An 18,806-nucleotide genomic window follows, 5' to 3' on the forward strand; every position below is an offset into this window, starting at 1 on the left:
GGGGATGGAACTGAGACTAGAACTCAAGACTCCTGACTCTCTAGGCCCCTGTAAAGGCCTGTGTGGGTCTCGTTTACTGAGAAAAAAAGAAAACCCAGCAAATTGGCAGACGGCCAAATCTCTAAGAAACTGGGCAGCGGGCTCCAAGGAGCAGTGCCATGCTCTGACAGACATACACTGGACTCTGGCTCAGCCTTTTCTTTCTTGGCTTTTGGTGTCCATTCCATTTGGTTTTCCTGGGTCTCTGTGTCTGGTGGGGACTGAAACTCAGAGACCCTGCTTCGAGGCAGCTCAAATTAACCATCTTCATTCAGGATTATTGTGATAGACTATCCCAATGGGGAGAGAGAGCCACTCAACTCTGAGTGTGCAAAGACAGACCATTATTCCAGCTCATCGGAAGCAGCTGGTGCTGTTGGCTGAGGACCCCTCCACACCCACCTGGCACTGGGGCCTCCCCGCCCCCCCACAAAGCCGAGTCAGCTGCCCTAGGCAAACACCTGAGCGGGAGGAGAGAGGTCCTCTGTCCGGTGAAAGGGTTTCCCTGGGCCACAGAGCACCTGGGCTCTGCGCCAGGCTGGACTGTCTGTGGTTTCCACCTAAGAAGATCCCCAGCCTCCAGTAGTCCCTGAGGACAGCGATTCTGGGGACAGAGTTCCTGGCTCCTTTTCCAGACCAAAGAACGTCTAGGGGCCCTAGCCCCAGCCCCTCCTTGCTGCCAGCCTTGGTGGGGGCATTCTCCCCGGCCTTTTGGAGCCCTGCTGCTCAGAAGAGGCACGTGATATTGCTGGCTCCATGTGCCCCTGCCCGTCCCCTTGTCCCCTCTCCCTTACCAGGACCATGGCCTCCTGGGGCGACAACATTACCATGGAGACAGACTGGGGCCATGTCACAGAGGGCAGATGGAAGGCAGAGACGCTGGAAGGACGTGACATGGCCGGGTGCCCAAGGAGCTGGTGTAGGCCCCAAACCAAACCCCACATTAAGTCTCTAAGTCCCAAAGCTGGGCTGAGAGCAGATCCTTGGAAATCCTCCATACTTCCTTCCCTGACCCCCACCCCAGCCTGTCACAGTGAGGGGATTCACTTTTCTCTCAGGGCTTATATAGTTCCTGAGCATCTAGAGCGAACCAGATCATTACCGACCAATATCCAGATTAGAAAGCCCAAAAGGGCAGGCTACGGGGGTCCAGTCCCACTGGGAGAAGCAGCAGCAGTTCCAAATGTTGTCACACTGGCTTCTAAGGATGCCAGGAAGGTGCATTCATCGCAAGAAGGTAAATCTGCAAGGCCTCAGTTTCCATATTTGCAGACATGTAATCCTTAACGAAGGGCCCAGAAAGCTCCCAGGCACCATCATCATCTCCACGTTTGTAAGGACTGGCCAGCTGGGCAAACCTAATGATGGGGTTCCCTGGGAGGCTCTGGCTTGTAATGCAGAGCGGGTCTCCACCAGCCTCTGTCTGGGAGATCCCAGCTCTCCATCTCTGCAGGGAGCTCCCACAGCTCCCTTCCTCCACCCCCAGCAAAGCTGAACTCAGGGGCTTCCACCCCCACTACATCAGGGAGCTTCTGGGGACACACTCTGTGCGGGATCAAACCCTGGCCAGATGCAGGGGTTGCTGATTTTATTCCCACTCGCTGGTGGAGATCAGGGACTCCCATGGCAGATGGGGGTATAATGAGAGAAGGACATTATTTTGTGGGAGGTATACTCAGAGAGTGAAAAGACTTGGATTTTGGTCCTGCTCTGCTGCCAAGAAACCTTGAAGAATTCGCTTGGCCTTCTAGATCCTCATTACTCTCACTTGTGAAATGAGAGCATTAGCACATAGGAGGTGTTTAGTAAATGCAGGACAAATGTCAAGTGAACAACTCAAATCCCTGAGTTCCTTACGACTATACAAGGCACTTGGCATTTGCACCCAGCCACCACCCTCTTGGTCCTGAGCCCAGGGCTGCAGGGGCCTCCCCTTTCTGGAACTCTGAAGGGACCCCCTTCTTCCTTTCTCTTCCTCCAAACTTCCCGTACCTCCCCCCTTAATACCCACTGTGCCAGGAGGCAGGTGAATCCCAGTTAATCCCAAAGTTTCCGCCATACTAATTGCTTTCTTTCTTGTCCTTACTTGCCTTCTAACCCGGGAGACGAGGCTTCAGTTAGGTAAGCAGGCAGCTGTCCCAACAACGGGTAACTGGAAGGGAAATGGGGCACCTGGGTGGCTCAGTCGGTTAAGCTCTGCCTTCCGCTCAGGTCATGGTCCCAGGGTCCTAGGATCAAGCCCAGCATTGGGCTCCCTGCTCGGCGGGGAGTCTGCTTCTCCCTCTCCCCCTGCTTGTGTTCTCTCTCGTGCGCTCTCTCTCTCTCAAATAAATAAAATCTTAAAAAAAAAAAAAAAAGGAAGAGGCAAAGAATGTCTCCATGGACCAGGAACCAGCAAGTGAGGAAGCTCCCTACAGTGGGCTGAACAGTGTCCCCCCAAATTCATGTCCACCCAGCACCTCAGATTCTGGCCTTATTTGGAAACAGGGTCTTAGCAAAGGTAACTAGTTAAGCATATCAATGGGATTCTATCAGATTGGGGGGCCCTAAATCCAATAGCTGGTATCCTTATGAGGAGAGGCAAGGACACAGTGACATGGAGAGACATGGATGATGTGAAGACAGAGGTGGAGACTGGAGCCAGGGGGCACCAGGAACCATGAGAAGCTGGAAGAGGCCAGGGAGAGCCTGGAGCCTGCAGAGGGAGCATGGCCCTGCGGGCACCTTGATTTCAGACTTACAGCCTCCAGAACTATGAGAGAATAACTTTCTGTTGTTTGAGACGCCCCGTTTGTAGTATTTTGTTACTGAGGAAATACATTCCCCAGGCCCCCTGAGCCCTACAGTGTTCAAGGCACGTGGCTGTGAACACTGCAGAGGTCTGCCCCGCTTCTGCCTCCCTCTAGAGACCTTCTCCCCGCCCAGGGCCCAGGGAGCCCATGCAGGCTTGCAGCCAGCCTACACTGTGCGCTTTTCTTATCACATTTGGGAGCCAAGCAAAAGTGCTTACAAAGAAAGGCAGTGGACATTGGTTTCTCCAAACTGCCTGCCTCATTTTTCTCCAGTTCCTTCAGGATGTGATGTTTCAGTTTTTGAGCAAATATCAGCCTGCTCTGCAAGAGGACAGTATTCATTCGTTCATTCCTGCATATATCCACACATGCAACAATGATCTATTGACAGTTTACAACCTGCCAAGCAGGTGCTCAGTACAGAGCATGGGAACCACCCCTTCTCCTGCCCCTCCTGGCTGTTCAGTGACCAAGGGGTCATCAGTCCACCTTATTCTGTTGTTATAAATGACAATAGCATCGTGTTCTAAGGGCTTTTGCATGTCATTTGATACACTGAGCTCCCACCTGCCTACAGTCTGCTTCTCAGAGAGAAAGGAGGACGTTAATGGCTTTGTAGCTCCATCACTCAAAGCTGTGAGCCCCTCACAATATATAAGCACCAACTCGGTCCTGCTTTACATTTCACTTACCTGTTTTTCTCAGGGGATAGAGGAGAGCTGAGTACTAAGGATCACCAAATCAGCCTTTTGGGACCCAGAAATGGGAAGAAAAGACAAAGGGTGAAATTGAGGGAACTTTCAATGAGGCTACCAGAGGCCCAGCAGTTGGGTATGGTGCGGGGCACTGGCTCGGTGTGGTGGGACACTGGCAAGGTCATTGCCAGGCCCTCGGTCTGGGTGTGGTCTGCTGCGAAACAGCCACGAGACTCTGGACGCAGCTCTGGACGCACTGCTTACCTCTCTGCACACAGATTTCTCATCCACGCATCAAGTGTTAGTCTGGGTCCCTAAGGTTCTTTACAGCCTTGACATGCTGGGATCTCTCCAGTCTACGTCAATTGCTGGAGAAACTTTCTTCTCTCTCTCTCTCTCTTTTTTTTTTTTTTAAAGATTTTATTTATTTATTTGAGAGAGAGAGAGAGTGAGAGAAAGCACAAGAGGCGGAAGGGTCAGAGAGAGAAGCAGACTCCCCTCCAAGCAGGGAGCCCTATACGGGACTCGATCCTGGGACTCCGGGATCATGACCTGAGCCAAAGGCAGACGCTTAACCAACTGAGCTGGAGAAACTTTCTAGCCTGACTTATAACACAGGGAATTTCCAGGATGAGCAGAAGACAATGTGTCCTCCTGTGTTATTACTGTGTAGTGGGGAGCAAGGGATTCCCCTGATCACAGTCCCACCATGCGCAGTGCAATGGGCTGGTGCCCAAACCTGGAGAGGTAAGGACTTCATTCCCCCACCCTCAAGGAATTTACTATCGAGTGGGGAAACAGAGTAGTCAACAAGCAATTATAAACATTACAATATGGCGTGATAAATCTTACACTTCATGTTATGGAAATATAGAGGAGGGGTCCCTAGCCCAGGCTGGTGGGACCTTGGAGGGGGCAAACCAGGGAAGGCTCCCTGGAAGAGGTGATGTCTGTGCTCAGTTTTAAAGGCTGACGACTAGAAGTTAGCCTCTAAGGCCAAGGGCTGGAGCAGTCAGGCCGAGAAAACATCCTCAAAGGTTGGATACGGTACAGTGAGCACAGAGGACCCACAAATGTCAACAGATCCATTTGCTTTTCTCTTCCTTGTAACCACCCCCTCTTCCATTTATCACCCACAGCTTTACACCCACTCACCACCCTCTGTTCTCCTTTCTTCTCCTCCTTCTCTTCCATTCTCTATAGAAGAGGAGAGGAATGTCATCTAGTGAGTTCGGAGCTAGTGAGGGAGCCAAAGGGAACACTAGTGTGGGGAGACTGGAAAGATGGGTCCCGTGTCCGCCCCCACTGACGGCACCGCCCATGCAGGCTTCCCTGTCTCCTGAGCCTTCCTCTGCCCTCCCGTGAAGACCCTGTTCCATCACGGTACGTGCCCTCCATCTGTCCCTGTCAGGGCCATCCAGAGATTCCTGGCCACTTCCCAACTTCACGATGACTCTGGCACCTAGCTCCCTGGCCTGCACTCCAGCCCCAGTCCTGCCATTGACTTGGGTGGAACCCGCGTCGGGAACCTTGGCCTCTCAGCTCCTCGATGCCCTCATCTCCAAGGACACCCTCCCCTTTGGTCACCTGTTCCCATGGTTGCACCCTGGACCTAGTCATCACCAAGACTGCTCCGCTCCTCTTATAATCAGAAACCGAGTTACCCCTCTCTGTGATCACAACTGCCTCTGTGTTCCAGTTCATGCACTCAGTTCTTCCAAGTATACCAGGTCTCTGACCTCATCAACACCAAGGGGTCGCTGCTTCCAGTCCCTTGTGCCCCACCCCCCAAAATCCACAGTGCTCTCTACCGGGCTCAGATTTCTGGCCCAATATTCAGACACTTTATACCAATATCCTTAATTGCCTTGTTCATGGTCCTTAAATCATCCTTGGCTTCTCCCTTCCCCTCATCCTCCATAGCCCATCAATCACCAAGTTCTGTTGAATTTTAAATAACTTTGCAACTCACTCCTGTCTTTCTGGCTCCACTGCCCCTCCTCGGTCCAGGCCTCCAGGATCACTATCCTGGACAACCAAAAATGCTGCTAGCTGCCCTCTTTCAGTCTTGCTTCTGTAGCACCAGCTCTCCCACAGGGCAGCTCTGTGATTTTTTTTCTTTAATGCAGATGAAATCAATTGAGTTATTCTCCAGCTTAAAACCAAACCTTTCATAATGGCTTCTTCTTGCCCTCAGGATAGAGTTTTCACAAGGCTTCGGAGCTCACAGTCTGGCCTCACCCTGTACTGTCCCCAGCTCAAACTCCAGTCTTCAGCCCTTAGATTTTTTTGGATTCCTTGACTACTGCGTGCTCTGAACTGAAGCTGGTGACAATAGGGTGTGGCACAAGGGGACCTGGGGCTCTGCCATTCTCTCTTGCTGTAGGACATTGGGTTCTTCCCAAAATAACACTCTAGGAGTCAGGTCCCACCTTGTCTGGTTTTCTCTTCTTGCAATGATGTCCTTCTTCCCTCCATAAGAGAGATGAGATTTGGAGCATAGACTGGGAAGGATCCTGTGGACATTTCAATGCCTCCTACTAATTATAATGAGAACAATGAAGTGAATATTTATGGAGAGCTTACCATGTGTCAGGTACCAGGCTAAGCACTTTATATGCATGATTTATTTACTTCCCACCAACCCTATGAAGTAAGTGCCATGGTCACCCCTATTTCATGGAAGAAAAACCTGAATCTCAAAGGGTTCCAGTAACCTGATTGAGGTCACATAGCTGGTTACTGGCAGAACACAGGTCTGAGCCTCGATCAGTCTGGCTTCCTACTTCATCCTCTGAATCACTTTGTTATACTGAATAGCTAGATGGGCAAGGGGTGGGTTATCTCATTTTTCAAGAAGTGATTTTGGGAAAGGTTGGTTCAAATTGTCACTGCTTTCGAAGGGTGTCAGGTAAATTATGCTTATCCTGTCCCTTTTAAGTTAAGGATCAGCCCTATTCCCCAAACCCTAAATCCCAGCTTCAAAGCAAACCATCCAGAGCTCCAAACACAGACCCCAAAGACTATTGCACCCTGCTTGTCTTCAGTTCCCCAGGCAGACCTGGACCAACACATCTGTAAGTGTTTCCTTGACAGCCCACCTAGCACCTTCTTCTCTCTGTGAGTGTCTGATCAAAGCAGGTTCCAATACGCAATAACCCCCGACTTCCAGGCCCTGCAACAACTGTGAACAATTTCCAGGCAAAATGTAATGTACTCCTGGCTGCAGGTAATCAGAGAATGCTGGTTGAGGGTGAAAGAGAGAAGGTAGGAAGCATGTTGCTGACCTCTGACCCTGCCAGACACTCTTGCTGGGCTTCAAGTCACTTAGGCAATTTCCAGGTGGTACACAGGTCTTCCCTATTTACTGTAGGAGGAGATTACATAAGAACATGAATATCAGGAGGCAGGGAGTCCTGAGAGCCATCTTGGAGGTTGGTCGCTACAGAATGTAACTAAGGAAGGATCCAGAATATATGGAGGGCAGCATCAATCTATGGAAAGCAGTCCTCACCTCCTACCACCTCCCTCCAGCTCACCGGAGGAGACTGGCCAAAAGGCAGACTTTGTGCCATTGATCATCCAGAGCAATCCAGGCCTTTGGTTATATACGCTCTCCAAGGAAAGATATGTATGGAAATATCTTTGTTTCTTTGGGGGGCCTGACATCCTCTGCTTGGGACCCCAGATGCTAGTTTCTGCTTGTCAATACAATTCTCTTGTTGATCCTGCCATAAATGAAGATAAGAGCATATCAGACTCCAAGAAAGGAATGACTGGAAACCTGTATATCCCACTCCCCTTTCATCCATTCTGCCCATCCCTCTACCCCCCACCTCCTCTTCTGAGGAAGATGACCAAGGAATGGAATATCTGCCATACCCTTGGAAATCTTCTAACTTCCCTACACAGTAAACCTTCTGAATTGGCCGGAAATACATGCATCAGTTAGGAAAGAGTCCTGTCCAGTGAAGGATTCAAAGAAAAGGAAAAAAAGCCAAAGGAAGGGAGTAGCTTTCAGGATTGGAGAGTCCTAGGACCAGATGCTATAATGTTACATCTCTTTCTCAGGCAGGACCATCCTTCATCCAAAATATGGGTGGCACTTGCCTCTGTTGTTAATGACCCCCAAAGATGGACAGCATGTATTTGTAGCAGCTTTGAGGATCTTAACGTGAGGTTCTTTGGTCTTCTCAACCAGGGTAGAAGAAAGGAAAGTCTCCTTGTCCTTATGAACTGCTATTTTCTCCTTATTTTTGATTTTCAATAAAAAGTGGCCTATGCCAGAAGGCACCATACCGTGTTTCAATGCCAATCAAGAAGGCTCCAACTGAACAAATTGATGGGTGCCAGAGGAGTGGGGGGTAGAGGGATGGGCAGAATGGATGAAGGGGAGTAGGAGATACAGGCTTCCAGTAATGGAATGAATAAGTCATGGGGATAAAGGGTACAGTATAAGGATTATGGTCAATGATATTGTAATAGAGTTGCATGATGACAAGAGGGTGGCTACGTTTGTGGTGAGCACCACATAACATATGGACAAGCGACTCAAGCTCCTCTTGCTGAAGATGAGCAGGAGCTTCTGGCTGGGGAGTTCCAAAGATTATGGCGCAGATAAGTGGAGAGCATAAGAAAGAAATGTAGGCTTGAATTCTGTGAAAGCTTTAAAAATGTGCTTAATTTCAGAGATGTAAAATCAGGTGCTGAGTGAATGCAAAAGGAAAGCAGCTACAAATGCTCCCCCTCAAGTTCCTTAATAATAACAATAACAATTATTACAGTTAAGATTTATGGAGTGCTTATTTTTGCCAGGGACTCTAAAATGTCTTGTATCTATTCCCACAAGTAACCACTGCAACCCAACGATCTCGGTATTCACATCCCCACTTACAGATGAGAACCCCAGGCGACAGAGGTCAGCCAACTTGCCTACGGTAACACAGCTAGTAAGTATCGCAGTTGGAATTCAGATCCTAGCAGGCTCGCTCCTGAGCCCTCAGGCTTAACTATGTTGTGTTTTAAGGGCTTAAGGAAGGGACCAAATGCTGGTAATTGGCATTCATAAAATTCATGGTGAGGTTCACCGACAGAGGCGAGACGTCTTCTAGCTTATTGGGAGGTGAGCCCCGTTATCTGGTCATTTTAGTAGAGCCTTAAGTGCTGTTGAATCTTAGGAATTCCAAGATAGCAGGCAGCAGATAAAAGTTCGTTTGTTTTGTACCCGAAGAAACGGATGCGCAGGTTAAGTGCCCTGCCCAGGGACCGAGACCTTTACTGCCTCTGTCCAGCAGAAAAGCACCGAGCAGCTAGTCCTTACGACAGCACTCAAGAGTTACTCCCGCATCCGTGCAAGATCCCAGGCCATCCCCCTCCTCCCTGCTCGCCCCAAAATCAAGAAGCTTAGTCCTGGAGATGTGACAAGTTTTCATCCCATGGCAGTGAGAAAGCAACACCAAAGACCACCAGGTAGGCAGAAGTCTGAGTTGCCTCCTTTGCAACAGATCAGTTCACCACGAAGAGATGGGGAAGCCAGCCCTTCCGTGAGTCCACACCTTCTCCTGCCCTCCCTTGATGGAGCGAGAAGACTCAGGTGACTCTGCCTCCTTCTGCTCCTGCCCCCTCTCCTCTGTTCCCCTTGCTTGCTGAGGTTCATTCCCAGTGCACTGTACCCGAAGGAGTACGACCCAGGCACAGAACAACTTCTTTTTTTTAAGATTTTATTTATTTATTTGATAGAGAGAGAGAGCACAAGCAGGGGGGGCTGCAAGCAGAGGGAGAGGGAGAAGCAGGCTCCCTGCCGAGCAGGGAGCTCGACGCGGGGCTCGATCCCAAGACCCCAGGATCATAACCCAAGCTGAAGGCAGATGCCCAACCGACTGAGCCACCCAGGCACCCCACAGAACAACTTCTTAGATGGTCCTCAACTTTAAGAATCCCAAGAAGTTATTCCACTCATTCTTCTCCCTCTGCCATTTCCTCCTTTTCTGGTCTCATGTGTAAAGCTCGCTGTCACTTCAGTTTATCAAAGAAAGTGCCTTGTTAGCCCTATTCTCCTCCCTTTCTTATTCTTCTATTACATAGGTCAGAGAGGGCGATTGCTTTAGCATCGGACAGTCTGGCTTTGAGTCTCCACCCTGCATACTGGCCCTGTGACCTTGTGCAGGTCACTTACCTCTCCAAACCCACACTTCCTCCTCTGGGAAAAGAGGGATAACAACAGTGTCCATTTCATTGCATTGTTGCAAGATTGAAAGTCGATGATATAAAAAACACATGTCAAGCGCTTAGCACAGTACCCTGCACACAGCAAGTGCACAATAAATGTTAGCTGTTAGGATGATTAGGCCAGCAGTGGAGGGACTGGTGAGCGGGACCACTTGTCGAAAGCAGCCCTTCTAAGGAAGCTTGAGAGTAAGCCACTTCCCAGACCAAGGGTTCCCGGGAATTGCTAGTGATGTTGCTGCCTGGGGTAACAGGAAGGAGAGAAGGCAATTATACAGCGTGTAACGAAAATAATTTCATTTCTAATGCCTTTCCCCTGCTGAGCCACTTAGAATCCAAACAATGACAACAAGGCGGGGGTGGAAATGAGCAGGGCAGGCACGTTCTGAAGGAGCCCAGTGACGAATGGATGGGCTCCAGGACTCACTTTGGCTCACAGACGTCTGCAGGGGAGTGTCCTCGGGGCCGTGGCTCGCTCTGTGCCGAGCCGAAGCACCCTGGAATGCCCGGCTGCCCAAACTGGGGATGGGCCTATTGATGGGCCCCTGGGCGCTGAGTCTGCTTGACTTCACTTCTCATCCTCTGTCTGGGAGCAGGCTGACATCACTCAGAGTGCTCCAGGGAGAGCCAAGTGTCCTCCCTCCTTCCCCTACCCATCACTGTAGACAGCCAAGAATTCCCCTGTCTCCTCTTGGAAACCGTGAACATCCCTGCAGGTGCCATCAGATTATAGCAAATTGCCCAAACTGCACCAAGCTGATGTCTTATACATATGTGTTTAACATCCGCCTTTTCCGGGGGCCCCCAAAGAGATGACTTCTTCTCAGCTCCCATCTCCATGCACTGCCTCCCACACTCTCAGATGCCCCCCCATGGCCTCCAGGTCCCTGAGTCTGGGGCACTGCTGCAACACAGCCTCTTCCACCCAGGGGAAGGGGGGTCCCCGGGCCCCAGTGTTGTCATCTCTGGCTCCCTCTGTACACTGGAGCCAGTGGGAGGCTCTGCTCCTCCACAGAGAAGCGTTCCCATGTCTCCTAGGGAGAGAGGAGGCTGCCCCCCCCCCCAGGGGACATCCCAGCTGCCAAGGGTGTTGATTTAACCCATTTACCAGGTTGAAGTGAAAAGCACAAGAAGAGGGGAAATGTACAGTCCAGAAGGGCAAGTTTCTCTCTTTTCTCTGGACCCAAACTAGAACAAACCAAGTGGCTGAATCTTGTAGTTTTACTCCTCCACCCACATGGACTGACACTATAATCAAGCTATTTTCCACACCTATGCATTTAAGTAATACGATTCTATTGTTTAAAAAAATAAGAAATCAATCTTCAATTACAACGGTGATAGGGACAGTTGAGAGGCAGGGGAGTATTAATGTTAGATTCTAACACTATTAGAGTAATTTAAAAGGTTGGAGAGAATATCAGCCGACCACCCAGAACTGGTAAATAAGCAACTTGCACACCCTGGGTGGCTCCATTTAGTATCCTGGAGAGCTGGAGAGCTTATGCATAATCCCAAAGCCAAATCTTGGAGGCATCTCAGGGCCATAAGAGGCCCTACTGGGGGCGAGGGAGGGGAAATATGGTGCTGGGTTCAGCTGAGAGAGGCCAAAGACAGTTAAAGGTACCTATCGAGGAGCTGACCAAGCTGTGCCCTTTAGGTTGCCTGTGGCTTCCAAGCATTTCCTAGATGCAGGATGCTCTCCTGCTAAGCAGATCTCCTAGCAGGATGGAGAAGCTTTGGTTGCCAAGACTAGTCCCAGTGGCTTGGGACTAGAAAGCTTACGCCATGCCTTTTGGGGAGCACTTTGGTAACAAGAGAGAGAGCACCATATTTCTGGACTAAGAGAAAAGCTGCCCTGTTTAGGGGTGAGGAGCATCCAGAATGACCTCTGGAGCCCAAATAATCTAAGGATTTAATGTCTTGATAATGATGTCCCGGGGGAAATGGGACTGACTAGGCAGCCATGCTAAGTTCTTCTCAAGACCTCAAATCTTAGGTTACTTGTGATCCATGATACACAACCTGACTCTGGGAGATTTGGTTTGGGGCTCTGACATTATAAAACCTCAATGTTGATTCTCCTCTCCTTTCCGAGTGGCTGAAACACCTTCACTGCTGGAGAATCATAGGTATTGAGCCACAAGGGAGGGAGAAATGGGGGTTGGCAGATCAGAAAACATGAGTCACTGGAAGGGACAGGGTTGGCTCGAGGAAGTCTCATTATCCTCCCCCACCACCACCACCACCAAACTCCTCACAAACTCTGTGCTATTTTCACAGGCATGCTTCTTCCTCAACACCAAAATACAACTTCCATTTGTAGGGACGATGAAGACAGCTCTCTCCAGGCCAAGTCCACATGTCTTTCCCCTTGCACATGTTTACCCAGAGAACAGTGACCTCAGACCAGTCTAGTTTCAGCACGTTGATCTCAGGTGAATACGAGGCCACGTTTTTTATGAGACCCTGAGCTCCCTTTGTTTCCCCTGGTAGGAACAGAGGGTTTCTCTCAAGTTCAAATTCTCCTACATCACTGCATGTTCTAGATAGAGATAATCCAACCTTGTGGGTAAAGGTAGAAAACTGACTAGCCCACAAGCATTGTTACTGGCCTTAGTCACCCCTACAAGCTTGCTAGCTTATAGAACACAAGAACCAAATCAATACAGTCAATATGTCACCGGCAGCAGAGCACAAATAGCTACCAGCCTTGGGGAACATGACGTGCTACTAAGCTGAACTAATCACTCCTTGGCATTTCAAGAGCAGTTGGGTTAGCAGACCACAGCACATACATAATGAAAGACAATAATTCCCCCAGAAGGGGAGGGTAAGAGGTTGGCCCCCAGAGGAGGGCAGTTACTATTTACACAGGTCAACCTAAAGCCATATTGGTGATTCTTAGCAGCCAAAAATCTGTTTTAGAAATAAGAAAACACCAGGAGGATATTGGGGGAGAGGAGATAGGGCTGCATACTTTATTTCGGCAAAGGGATTGAATCCGGGGGTCGACCCTCCATCAACAGTCCCACATCTGAAAAACTTAACATGATAAACAGCAAGAGGCAAAAGAGTTGATTATAAAGACCTGAATCACGCTCCTTCTAGTCAAAGAAGTATGAACTTTTATGAGAGATGATTTCTTAACCTGCGTACATATGAATCACCCAGAAATATTGTTAAAACATACATTCCTGGGTCTCAGCTTGAGATTCTCATTCAGCAGTCCTTCAGGGAAGAACAAAAAAATATCCATTTTTAACCTCCCAGGTGATTCAGAGGCAGGGAGTTCATTAAAACAGAAAACAGTGGTTAAAGAAATGCTGCCCCGGACCTATATAACAAATCAGAATCTCCCATTTCCCTAGCACCTTTCATCCCCAGGCTGTGCAGAGAAGGTAGAAGGAACTCAGAATGTTTTTCAAGAGACCAAGGCTGGGGTTACCATGGCCCTCCCTCAGATCTAGGTCTAACCCTCTCTGATGTCTTCCCTGTCAGATGTCCAATTTCAGAGACAGCATCAAATCCCCTCCCCCACCCCCCGGTCCCTATTGGATATGCCAGGAATCTTGAACACGAAGCAAAGAAGTCAAAGGCAGGGACCCAGCAAACCAGCCCACTAGTTCTCTTGCAACTGGTCACATTCACCAAGGCCTCCCTCTGCCCTCCCTCATCAAACAGCAGCAACAGGGGGAAACATGAGAAGAATGAATTCCCTTTCAAGTGGTCCTAATGCTGCAGGATGAATCAGGGATAGGCTGAATATTTGCATCCCAAGGGAAGAATCACTGATCACCTAGCTCCTGGGAAGGAGCCAGGATTAGCCTGAAAGGTTAACATCCTAGTCAAAATCCAGAAATGATAGGATCTGCAGAAGGAACTGGAGAGGGATCCTCAAAGTGCCTTGCACCTCCCCAACCTCAGGAGCCCCCAGCACAAAAAGTAGTGGGGTGCCAGGTGGGGCAGGGTTACTTGCTCAGATAGCTTCCCTGTGGCTGAGAACAAGGGCCTGTCCCTACGGAGATGCAGTGCTGTGACTTGTGTCCATGGCGAAGCCTGTTGTGTAGACGCACACGCACTCTCTTACCTCTGTTCTTCAAGAGGAACCACACACAGGCCGCCTATGCAGACGATGGGGACGCGCTCCGTCTGGCTCTTAGGGCTGTCTCTTGTCTCCGCACACGACCCTATCGAGGTTCTTGGTCCACTCCAGAGTCGAACAGTCACCCTCTGCTACTGCCCCAACCGTCACCCCATTCCCAGGTCGAGATGGGTCCGAAACCCCAGCCTCCCTCCTCTACAGGATCTCAAACGGAGAGATGGCGGAGGAGAACGTAAATTCAGAACCAAGGACAGCGGCACATCAGGGAATGGGAGACTAGAGGCAGAATCGGCCTCTCCCGCATCCTTGGCTTCTGAAACTGGAAAGTCTCAGGTCGCGCAAATGCAGACTTGCCAAGAACAACCCTTTCTCCCTCCGAGGCGATCGGAGACTCTGGACACGCGCCCTGGGGTCCCGGACTTGGGTGCCGGGCAGAAAGTGCCCTCCGGAGATCGTCGGGAACCGGTCGCCCTGCGAAGCCTCGGCTCGGCAGGGCTGGCTCTCGGCGCTCCGCGGGGAGGCTGCCCCGGCACCGCCCGTCCATGCCCGGAGCGAGGAATCCGGCCCCGGCAGCGCGAGGGATGCCGAGAGGGAGGGAGAGGGGATGACAGCGCTGTGTTCCTGTCGCCCCAGGGCAAGTGGCCCGACGGAGAGTCCGTGGAGAGCCTGACCGCAAGCGGGTCAGTCCCAGGCAGACGGCACCAGAGTGGCCGGATAAACTTCTGGTCCCAGTCGCGCCGCCCTCCGAGCTCCCTCCTCCTCTCCCTGCAACCTGCCTGGGTCCCGGCCGCCTGTCGCTCCATCCTGCGCGCGCTTACCTTCAAGCCATAGGGCGCCCGGGGGCAGAGACGGCGCCGGCTGCTCGAGGCTTCCGGCTCCCGCCGCATCCACGCGCGGCCGCCCCTCTGGCAGCCGTCCGGGCCGCCGCTCTCCTCAGCGGGTCCCTGACTCCCGGCCCCGCCGCGCGGTTCAGAGCCCCGGCGGGCAGGCGCTTGGCCGGCTCCGGCCCGCGGGGAGCAGTGGACCGGCCGCGGCGGGGCGGGGCGGGGCCGGGCGCGGGGCGGGCGTGCAGCGCAGGGACAAGGCGCGGAGGCGGCGCGGTGCGCGCGGGAGGCGGCCGGTTCCGGCACTGAGGCTGGACAGCTTCGCCGCGCCGGAGCAGCCCGGCGCGGGAGCGAGGGGGCGGGGCCGCTTGGCCACGGGGCGCCCCGGGGCCCCGCCCCTGGGACAGGCCCCGCCCCGCCACACTGTGCGCGCGGGGTGGGGCGGGGGGTGCGGGCTCCGTGCGCCTGGGTCTGCGGGGAGCAGCGGGCGGGCAGGGGATGGAGTGAGCCCCGGCTTTGATGCAGATGGGAGCCTAGGCGGGAACGGAGCGGTCGACTGCCCATTGCGCTCGCCCCATACCCCCAGAGTGAGACCCTGCATATTCAGGGCTGCGGGTGACCAAGCATCCTCATCATCTGACAGACAAGTCAGAGGATAATGGTTGGGGGAGGCGCCGCCCATCCAGGGAGCCGTGTAAGGAGGAGCGGTCAGGGTCCGGTCAGGGTCCGTTTACAGACCTCTGGTCTTGGAACCCCTGGGGTCAGTTCTGTTGCTTGACTCTTTCAGGGGAAAGACTGCTTGGAGTTGACCTGAAGTGGAAATTCAAAAGGGGACCACCGGGGTTCCAGCTCTCCCCTGACTACAAAGGGAGGTGGAGTCTTCAGCAATCAGTTTTTGACTGTCCTCCAGTTTGCCAAGCTCTGTCTCAGATTCCAGGTTCACAGAGAGGAATAAAACCAGGTCCGTGCTCTCATGCAGTGGAGACCTCCAGGAAACATAGCACAGCACCACAGCACCCGTGGCTTAACCAGGTGCCAGGGGGCACAAGCAAGGGAGACCTCATGGGGACTGGCATTGAAGAAGCAATACCCATTCCCAGGGGGGAGAAGGCAGCCGCATTCCAGGCAGAGGGAACAGCATGAATAGAGAATGGACTGTGCATAGCAGGGAGTCAGTCCATCCCCGCTGGAGGCAAGCCACTCTGAGCCACCAAGATTAAGTTTATATTTCTTCCAGTGACCCACACAATCACAGAAGGGCCCGAGCATTCCTCTAACCCCCCACCCTCATCGCTCTAGAAGGGCGAACTGAGGCCCAGTGAATTGGAATGCCCTTCCAGATTCCACAGAGATCCAGAGCTGGGCCAGTCTCCCATCTGCGAGGTGCACACCAGCATTTTTCCCAAATACAGCCATCTCTGGAGGCAACTGGGGAAGGGGAGAAGCTGTAAGTGGGCACCTAGTGCCTCTTCCCCTGCTCCCTGCCTTTGGCACTATCTTGTGGATCTGGCCTGGCTCCCATCCATGCAGGCTTGATAGGGAGAAATTCTAGCAATCGGGAATCCCAACATTTTGCTCTGTTTGCTTTTAAAGCAATGAAACATTGCAGATATCCTTGAAATCTCAGTGTTTCCCCTCGACTACTCCTAGGCCATTATTTTCCAGGTTTAATCCACTTAAGGAAGGATGTAGTGCCTTCTAGCTCAGCACCTCTCTATCCATCCAGGGACAGCCACCCAGTAGACAGCCACCCCTCTCCTGACTAGTCAGAGGACCTGGATTGGTGTCCTGCCTCTGTCACATAGCAGTCGTGTGACCTTGGCTAACAAGTAGCTTACTATCTCTGAGTCTCACTTTCTCCATCTTTACGTTGGGGCTAAGAAGACCATTCTCTTTGGACAGCGTTGCAGATGATAGATGAGGAAGTGTTAGACAAACTGTAATCTGGGCACACTCTGGCTGGTCTGGGGTGGTGGTGGGGGGGATAGCCTTGCTCCCTCAGGAGGCAGAAGGGGAGCCACATGACCTCCACAGGGTGCACCAACCCAAGGGCACCGTAGCTCCCCTGCTCCTGCTTTTACCCCAGTCTTGCATGGCTGAGTGGATTTCACGCTGGCTGTGAGTGAGACGGATGGATCTTTTAGTTTTCAATTAGCAAACGCCTCGCTCTTTAAACAAGCGGCACAGCAAACAGATGCGCTGAGTGATTGATGACAGAGAGCATCTGCGGCCAAGCAGCAGGCGGCTTCCAGTAGGCTCCCGCTTCCCAGGCTGCCAGGGCCCTCTGGAGGTCATTCGCCGCCTCCCCTGCCTCCAGGCAGAACTGTAACCAGTCCAAGTAGGCCAGGCAGGGGCAGGGTGGCCCTTTTCTGTATAGCTTTCCTGGAAAAGGGGACACGCAAGCCTTTTTGACGTTCTCATATATATGTTCCCGAACCTCAGTCAGGAAGTTCTTCCTGATGTGCTACCTAAATGCTTTATTTGTACCTTTTTATTGCTGAAAGTGCTAAGCCAGTGGTTACTAATGGGTGTTAGGGGTAGAAGATGGGGTGAGACGGGGTGGTTTTGCTGGTCCACGGTAATGAGGAAACAAAGGACCGAGCCAACAGAGAATGAGGAAGATCTAGAACTTTCCCCTGTGTTCTAAGAGCTACCTCCGAGGTAGAGAATGAGGCCTGGCTGGAGCTTGGAAGGAGAGTCCCTTGCTGGCCTCTGTCAAACTCTGATGTGCCCACAGACTGGCACAGCAGCCCCCCTTCTGAGAAGTTTTCCACAGAAAGCAAGGGAAATGTCATCATGGGGGAGGGGGGAGTCAGAAGCAGAACAGAACTGGAGTCACATGGGACTTTGTTCATGTCCAAACTCCTGTATCTTGGGAAAGCTCTGAATATCTCTGAGCCTCAGTTTGCTCAGCTGTAAAATGGGGATAGAGATCCATATTGCAGTGTTAGCATGAAGATTAAGCAGAAATGACAACCAATACATCCTGGTGCTCGATCCATGTTGCCCATTTTCCCCTCTTACAGAAAACTTGAGCTAGAGAAGTACTGAAAGAAATGCAGACACTCTCTATGTGGTGTTCCAATTCTAGATTTCCTAACCTAGTTCGCAGATGAAAACTGAACCCCTGTTTTCTTTCTTTCTTTTTTTTTTTTCAAACTCTGGTAATTTCTTCTTCTCTCCTTCTCCCCTCTTTTGTCATTTAATTTTTAACCCATTTGCACATAACTCTGAGAACAATAAGGTGGCAGTCCTTCTGGGTCAGAGGAGGTATTGGGCAAAAAGAAAATAAACACACCCTTTTTATACTGTATTATTTCTCTCCAAGTGCCGAAAGTGTCAGAGAGGGGCAGGAGTGTTGGTCACCCATGCTGCTGAGAGAGCTACAGTCCCGCATCTGAGTGACCCAGTGAGGGAGGTTAGGGTGCCTGAGGAAGGGGTGGGGAGGAGACGATCCTCTGAAAAGGACAGAGGTTCAGGGTACTGTCTCTGACCAAGGCAGGAGAGCAGAGGGAGTTACCTGAGAGTGTTGACCTCTGCCTATGTATTCACCCTTAGAGGATGATGTCCCCACTCGAAGACTATACTGGGTTTGTCCACATCCATGTGAAATGGACATTTGTAGATATTCTTCGCATCCTCCTATTTTGGAACAGTAAAGAATACAGGTGTGGCTCACTTTAAGAAAGTCTATAATTCTTCAGAATTACAAAACAGATAAATTAAAGTGTAAATACCCATATTATAAACTTATTTAATTGCCTGACAGGAAGAGGTCATAAAAACAGACACATATTTGCACACCCATATTCATAGTAGCATTATTCACAGGAGTCAAAAGGTAGAAGCAACCCAAGTGTCCATTGAACGGTGAGTGGATAACCAAAGGTGACCTGTACGTACAATGGAATAACCTGGCTGCAAAGTGCAGGTTTTCAGCACTTGGAGAGAAATCATAAAGTATCAAAACGGTATGTTTATTTCTTTTTGCCCCACACCTCCTCTGGCCCAGAAGGACTGCCACCTGATCATTCTCAGACACATGGCAAAAGGAGTAAGCACAATCCTGTCAGTGCAACAAGATGCATGAAACCTGAGGACATAATGCTAAGTAAAATGGTCTGGT

At 51.2% G+C, this 18,806-nt stretch overlaps 1 protein-coding gene across 1 annotated transcript in view; it reads right to left on the minus strand.

Annotated features, from left to right (window-relative positions):
• Positions 1-14,823, minus strand: part of DRD2 (dopamine receptor D2) — a 58,148-nt gene extending 43,325 nt beyond the window's left edge. The window contains exon 1 of the mRNA XM_032427958.1: positions 14,675-14,823. The gene's annotated coding sequence lies outside the window, so the exon portion shown is untranslated. The remainder of the gene's footprint in view (positions 1-14,674) is intronic.
• Positions 14,824-18,806: the final 3,983 nt, after the last annotated feature.

The sequence above is a fragment of the Phoca vitulina genome, unplaced genomic scaffold (genome assembly GCF_004348235.1).
Source record: "Phoca vitulina isolate PV1807 unplaced genomic scaffold, GSC_HSeal_1.0 scaffold38, whole genome shotgun sequence".
Lineage (NCBI taxonomy): Eukaryota > Metazoa > Chordata > Mammalia > Carnivora > Phocidae > Phoca > Phoca vitulina.